This window comes from Erythrolamprus reginae, chromosome 2 (genome assembly GCF_031021105.1).
Source record: "Erythrolamprus reginae isolate rEryReg1 chromosome 2, rEryReg1.hap1, whole genome shotgun sequence".
NCBI lineage: Eukaryota > Metazoa > Chordata > Lepidosauria > Squamata > Dipsadidae > Erythrolamprus > Erythrolamprus reginae.
In genome coordinates, this window is record NC_091951.1 from 10,959,963 (window position 1) to 10,967,960 (window position 7,998).

Sequence of the window (7,998 nt, forward strand, 5' to 3'; positions counted from 1 at the left end):
ATTGGACACACAAGGAATTTGTCTTTGGTGCATATGCTCTCAACGTACATAAAAGAAAAAGATACATTTGTCAAGAATCATGTGGTACAACACTTAATGATCTTCAGATCGTGCAAAATGCAGCTGCAAGAGCAATCATGGGCTTCCCTAGGTATGCCCATGTTTCACCAACACTCCGTAGTCTGCATTGGTTGCCGATCAGTTTCCGGTCAAAATTCAAAGTGTTGGTTATGACCTATAAAGCCCTTCATGGCATCGGACCAGAATATCTCCGGGACTGCCTTCTGCCGCACGAATCCCAGCGACCAGTTAGGTTCCACAGAGTTGGCCTTCTCCAGGTCCCGTCGACTAAACAATGTTGTCTGACGGGACCCAGGGGAAGAGCCTTCTCTGTGGCGGCCCCAACCCTCTGGAACCAGCTCCCCCTGGAAATTAGGATTGCCCCCACCCTCCTTGCCTTTCGTAAACTTCTTAAAACCCACCTCTGCTGTCAGGCATGGAGGAACTGAGATGTCTTCCCCAGGCCTATACAATTTATGTATGGTATGTTGTGTGTATGTTTTTTAAATTATGGGTTTTTAGTTTTTAAATATTAGATTTGTATTGTACATTGTTTTCTACTATTGTTGTGAGCCGCCCCGAGTCTACGGAGAGGGGCGGCATACAAATTTAATTAATAATAATAATAATAATAATAATAATAATAATAATTGTCATAGGGGTCAAATAAGCAATGAAAAAACAATCAATATTGATAAAAATCTTAAGTGGGTCTTAAGTGGGAAGAAAAGGATAATAGGAATGATGAGAAAAACTAGTAGAATAGAAGTGCAGATTTAGTAGAAAGTCTGACAGTGTTGAGGGAATTATTTGTTTAGTAGAGTGATGGCGTTTGGGAAAAAACTGTTCTTGTGTCTAGTTGTCTTGGTGTGCAGTGCTCTGTAGCGACGTTTTGAGGGTAGGAGTTGAAACAGTTTGTGTCCAGGATGTGAGGGGTCAGTAAATATTTTCGCCGCCCTCCTCGTGCAGTATACAGGTCCTCAATGGAAGGCAGGTTGGCAGCAATTGTTTCTTCTGCAGTTCTGCAGTACATGGGGCTGCCCCTGAAGACTGTTCGGAGACTACAGTTGGAACGCAGCTGCGCGAGCTGTTGTGGGTGAGCCCAGATACTTACACACACTGCATCAATTCTTCTATGCTCTTCTATGACCTGTGGACTTCAACTCCCAGAATTCCTGAGCCAATCATGCTTGGTACATCACTGGAGGTTGTAAAGAAGAGCCCGGCCAATCATCTCTCAGAAATGGTAGCCTTGCCCACTGGCACACCCTGATAAATGACAGTCAGGTGCCTGGTTGCCCAGAAGTGTGTCAGAAGGTGGTGTGTTAGAAGGAGAACCAATGGAAGAGCAGAAGAAAATAGTACCAAGTGGCTTTGGAAAGTCCCAAACGGCATATAAAATATCTGGAATCTAATCCGAGTAATAAAATGTGGACTTTTAACAATCATAAAATCCTTGGAGAGGGGCGGCATAGAAGTCCATTGTGGGTGAGCCCAGATACTCACACACACTGCATCAATTCTCCTATGCTTTTCTGTGACCTGTGGACTTCAACTCCCAGAATTCCTGAGCCAATCATGCTTGCTCAGGAATTCTGGGAGTTGAAGTCCAGATGTCATAGACGAGCCAACTTGGCCTACCCCTTGTGTTTCCCAACCTTGACAACCTGAAGACACCTGGACCTCAAGTATTTACCTTCTATTGGCCTTTGCACTTTAAAAGGCTTTATTAAGCGGTACTAATACTTTGTGTGATTTTGATTCTGATTTTGTGACTAATACTTTGTGTGATTTTGATTCTATGCCTGTTTATATAAATTGGATGAATGGTCTGAATGTTTGGATGAGTCGGGTTGGAAGGTTTTAAAATGTTTAATCGGGATCAATTTTTTAACTTTAGTGTAAAATTTTCAATTTCTAACTCGTTTCTATGTATTATTTATGTATTGTTTGTTGGTTGATTGGTTGGTTGGTTGGTTTGACTTCTATGCTACCTAATGAAAAAAAGGCTGCCTATAGGAGGTATAAAGAGTCTGGAAGTATAGCTGATAGGGAGGTATATAAAATGAGACAGAAGGAGACGAAACAGATAATATATGCTGCTAAAGCCTCAAAAGAGGAAGAAATTGCCAAATCTGTAAAGAAGGGGGATAAAACCTTCTTCAGATATTTTAATGATAAGAAGAAGAAAAACTGCGGCATCACGAAGCTTAGTACCGGGAATAATACATGCATTAATGGGAATAAGGAGATCGCTGACCATTTCAATAGCTACTTCTGTTCAGTTTTCTCAAAAGACACCTTACAAAATAATACTATAGAGGGATATAGCATTGCTTCCAGCTGTACGGATTCAGCTCCAGTGATCTTAGAAGCCGATGTCTTAGAAGAACTTGAACGATTAAAGATAAATAAGGCAATGGGTCCAGTTGGCATCCACCCCAGAGTTCTTAAAGAACTCAGATCTGTCATTGCTACCCCCCTGACTGATTTGTTTAACCAATCCTTGTTAACAGGAGAAGTTCCTGAGGATTGGAGAATGGCCAGTGTTGTGCCTATTCACAAGAAGGGCAGTAGAGAAGAAGCTGGTAACTACAGGCCAGTTAGCTTGACATCAGTTGTAGTTAAAATGATGGAGACTCTACTCAAAAAGAGGATAAATCAGCACCTAAAAAACAATAACTTATTAGACCCAAATCAGCATGGCTTTACTGAAGGCAAATCATGTCAGACTAATCTCATTGATTTCTTTGACTATGTCACAAAGGTGTTGGATGAAGGTGGTGCCGTGGATATTGCCTACCTGGACTTCAGCAAAGCCTTTGATACGGTTCCACATAAAGAGCTGATAGATAAATTAGTGAAGATTGGACTTAATCCCTGGATAGTTCAATGGATTTGCAGCTGGCTGAAGCGTAGACATCAGAGAGTTATTGTTAATGGCGAGTATTCCGAGCAGAGTCAGGTTACAAGCGGTGTGCCACAAGGATCTGTTCTGGGTCCTATTCTTTTTAATATATTTGTGAGTGACATAGGGGAAGGTTTGGTAGGGAAGGTTTGCCTATTTGCCGATGACTCTAAAGTGTGCAATAGGGTTGATATTCCTGGAGGCGTCTGTAATATGGTAAATGATTTAGCTTTACTAGATAAATGGTCTAAGCAATGGAAACTGCAGTTTAATGTTTCCAAATGTAAAATAATGCACTTGGGGAAAAGGAATCCTCAATCTGAGTATTGTATTGGCAGTTCAGTGTTGGCAAATACTTCAAAAGAAAAGGATTTAGGGGTAGTGATTTCTGACAGTCTCAAAATGGGTGAACAGTGCAGTCAGGCGGTAGGGAAAGCAAGTAGGATGCTTGGCTGCATAGCTAGAGGTATAACAAGCAGGAAGAGGGAGATTATGATCCCACTATATAGAATGCTGGTGAGACCACATTTGGAATACTGTGTTCAGTTCTGGAGACCTCACCTACAAAAAGATATTGACAAAATTGAACGGGTCCAAAGACGGGCTACAAGAATGGTGGAAGGTCTTAAGCATAAAACGTATCAGGAAAGACTTAATGAACTCAATCTGTATAGTCTGGAGGACAGAAGGAAAAGGGGGGACATGATCGAAACATTTAAATATATTAAAGGGTTAAATAAGGTCCAGGAGGGAAGTGTTTTTAATAGGAAAGTGAACACAAGAACAAGGGGACACAATCTGAAGTTAGTTGGGGGAAAGATCAAAAGCAACATGAGAAAATATTATTTTACTGAAAGAGTAGTAGATCCTTGGAACAAACTTCCAGCAGATGTGGTAGATAAATCCACAGTAACTGAATTTAAACATGCCTGGGATAAACATATATCCATCCTAAGATAAAATACAGAAAATAGTATAAGGGCAGACTAGATGGACCATGAGGTCTTTTTCTGCCGTCAGACTTCTATGTTTCTATGTTTCTAATTCCAAAGGACTCAGGACAGTTCACAATAATATAAAATTACAATAACAATAGCAATAAAAAGAAGTCAAAGAAGAGTCTTTGGAGAGGGGCGGCATACAAATCTAATAAATAAATAAATGAATGAATGAATGAATGAATGAATGAATAAATGAATAAATGAATAAATGAATAAATGAATAAATGAAATGAAATAAATAAAATAAAATAAAATAAAATAAAATAAAATAAAATAAAATAAATAAATAGAGTAATCACTAAAATCCAAATTAAAACTTAAAAACAGTTAAACAACTCATGTACTGCTCATTCATACCAATTCATATAGAAGACCTGCCAGCATAGCCAGGTCTTCGTGGCCTTACGAAAAGCCAGCAGGGTGGAGGTCATATGGACCTCAGGGGGAAGTTGATTCCATAAAGTCGGGGCAGCAACAGAGAAGGCCCTCCTCCACAGTTCCACCAACGTACATTGTTTAGCTGACAGGACCTGTATGCTCTAATTGGTCTCCGGGAGGTATTTATGTTGTAAGCCGCCCCAAGTCCTTGGAGAAGAGTGGCTTAGAAATCGAACTAATAAATAAATAAATAACCAAGGATTGCATTAGCTTTTATGGCAGCTGCCAGACTAGACCAACCCCATTGGGGTGAGATGGCTCTTCAGATAGCCTGAATGCATGTCATGTGGGACAGTGGTGAAATACTACTGGTTTGGCCCAGTTCAGGTGTGCCGGTAGTGGCAGTGGTAGGTGGTTTGGAGAATTGATAGTGGTGGCAGTGCAAAGCCTACCAGGAACAGCAGAGAACATTTCCACCACCAACAAGTTTATTTTATTTATTCATTTGTCCAATACACAAGTATATAGGAAGAAAATAGACATGTGATAATATAAAAAGGGTGAAAGTGGGCTTAGAGGAGAGGATATATGAAAGAAATAGAATACAGTGATCCCTCGATTTTCGCGAAACGCTATATCGCGATTTTTCAAAAAATAATAATTAAAAATATTTTCCCACCCGATGACGTCACTCTCTTCCTTTCTCATCTTTCTTTCTCTCTCTCTTTCTCTATCTTGCTTCTTCCTCTCTCACACTCTCTTCCTCCCTCTCTCATCTCTTTCTTTCCTTCTCTCTCTTTCTCTATCTCTCCCCCTCTTGCTCTCGAGCGGCGGGCGGCGGGCGGGCGAGCGGTGGGCGGGCAGCAGCGAGGAGCTGAAGATCGGGGTTTCCCCTTTGCGTGGGCGGCGGGGAAGACCCAGGGAAGGTTCCTTCGGCCGCCCAGCAGCTGATCTGTTCCGCAGCGCCGCAGCAGCAAGGAGCCGAAGATCGGGGTTTCCCCTTTGCGTGGGCGGCGGGGAAACCCTGATCTTTGGCTCCTCGCTGCTGCCGTGCTGCCGAGCAGATCAGCTGCTGGGCGGCCGAAGGAACCTTCCCTGGGTCTTCCCCGCCGCCCACGCAAACTCCACCATCTGCGCATGCGCGGCCATGGAAAAAGGGCACGCATGCGCAGATGGTGTTTTTACTTCCGCACCACTACATCGCGAAAAATCGATTATCGCGAGGGGTCTTGGAACGGAACCCTCGCGATAATCGAGGGATCACTGTATATATAAGTGAGAGAAAGGAAAGACAATTGGACAGGGGACGAAAGGCACACCAGTGCACTTATGTACGCCCCCTACTGGCCTCTTAGGAATCTGGAGAGGTCAATCGTGGAGAGTCTAAGGGAGAAGTGTTGGGGGTTAGGGTTGACACAATTGAGTCCGGTAATGAGTTCCATGCTTTGATAACTCGATTGTTGAAATCATATTTTTTACAGTCAAGTTTGGCGCAGTTCGTATTGAGATTGAATTTGTTGCGTGCTCTTGTGTTGTTGCGGTTGAAGCTGAAGTAGTCATTGACTGGTAGGACATTGCAGCATATGATCTTGTGGGCAATACTCAAATCATGTTTTAGACGCCATAGTTCTAGGCTTTCTAGGCCTAGGATTGTTAGTCTATTTTCGTAGGATATTCTGTTTCGAGTGGAGGAGTGAAGGGCTCTTCTGGTGAAATATCTTTGGACATTTTCAAGGGTGTTGATGTCTGAGATGTGGTATGGGTTCCAGACAGATGAGCAGTAGTCTAAGATGGGTCTGGCAAAAGTTTTGTAGGCTCTTGTGAGTAGAGTGGGGTTGCCTGAGCAGAAGCTGCGTTCCCAGGGTCTAATGAATCATGCAAGCCCCATAGGAGTATACGGCACCCTGCATGACTATGTAACATGTATATAGGGAATATCCACAAACTAAGAGGGGAGTGGTGTTACATAAGGCTCTATGTGGCCTAAATTTGCATAGTTGCCGCTGATTGGCTAATCTAGCATCAGGAAAAATAAACTGTTGTCAATGGCCAGTGGGCTACAAGGAAGCCCTTAAAAGCAGTCGGTATTACTTTGAGCTTTGGACAAATAAAGGTGCGGAATTGCTCCTTGCCTCTTCATTCCTGCACAATCTAACAAGTAGGGAAAGTAAATAGAGTTCACTGTTGATGTGGGGAATTGGATCCAAAAGCAAATCGGAAGCCACTCTGACACTCCGCAGTCTGCACTGATTGCCGATCAGTTTCCGGTCACAATTCAAAGTGTTGGTTATGACCTATAAAGCCCTTCATGGCATCGGACCAGAATATCTCCGGGACCGCCTTCTGCCACACGAATCCCAGCGACCGGTTAGGTCCCACAGAGTGGGCCTTCTCCAGGTCCCGTTGACTAAACAATGTCATTTGGCGGGACCCAGGGGAAGAGCCTTCTCTGTGGCGGCCCCAGCCCTCTGGAACCAACTCCCCCAGAGATCAGAATTGCCCCCACCCTCCTCGCCTTTCGTATGCTCCTTAAAACCCACCTCTGCCGTCAGGCATGGGGGAATTGAAATATCTTCCCCAGGCCTATATAATTTATGTATGGTGTGTTGTGTGCATGTTTTTTAAATTATGGGTTTTTAACTTCGTATTATTAGATTTGTATTGTACATTGTTTCTATCACTGCTGTGAGCCGCCCCGAGTCTACGGAGAGGGGCGGCATACAAATTTAATAAATAAATAAATAAAATAAATAATGCAACAGGAGTCTTACATGAGCCACCTTAGGGCCACCAAGAACTATTCACATTGCAACATTTTGTGCCAGATGTAACTTCCAAATAGTCTTCTAAGGGTAGCCTCATGTACAGCAGATAGCAGAAGTCCAGAGGCAAGATGACTTGGGCATGAATGACTAGTGCACACCGTGAAGTTGTGCAAAAAAACCTCTCCTAGCCACAACTGGCACTTGGGTTTTTGAACCCACTTTGAGGCCCTCATTGTTGCTTCTACAGAGAAGCACTTATACCACGGTCTGCTCCCATAAGAAGCAATCGCCCATACAGTAAGGTTTATGTCTTTAATAAGACTAAAAATTATTTAAGCAATTTATTAATTACAAACCAGACTAAACTAATTGGGAAAGCTTATAAATATATGATCGGTCATAAAAATATAGACTTAACCTTAAAGGACAACATGATAAGTTGGTGTAGAAATATTGGTAGAGAAATTGATCTAGACACATGGGAAAGAGTCTGGACTTTTAATTGGAAAATGACAAAGTCGGTATCGCTAAAGGAAAGTCAAATTAAGATGTTTTATAGGTGGCATCTTCCACCAAGTAGAATTGCAAAAATGTTCCCTAATATGTCCCCATTGTGCTGGAAGTGTAAAAAAGAAATAGGTTCATATTATCATCAATGGTCGAGCTGTAGCAAAGTCAAGACATATTGGAAAATGATAGAAAGAATAATAAAAGAAATAATAAAGCAAGAGATAGAAAAAACTCTGGAATTTTACTTACTAGGTATAAACAAACAGAAATATAAGAAAGATATTTTACAATTAGTTATTCATATAACGACAGCGACCAGGATAGTATATGCGCAAAATTGGAAGGGGGAAGATATTCCCAAAGAGGAGGAGGTTAT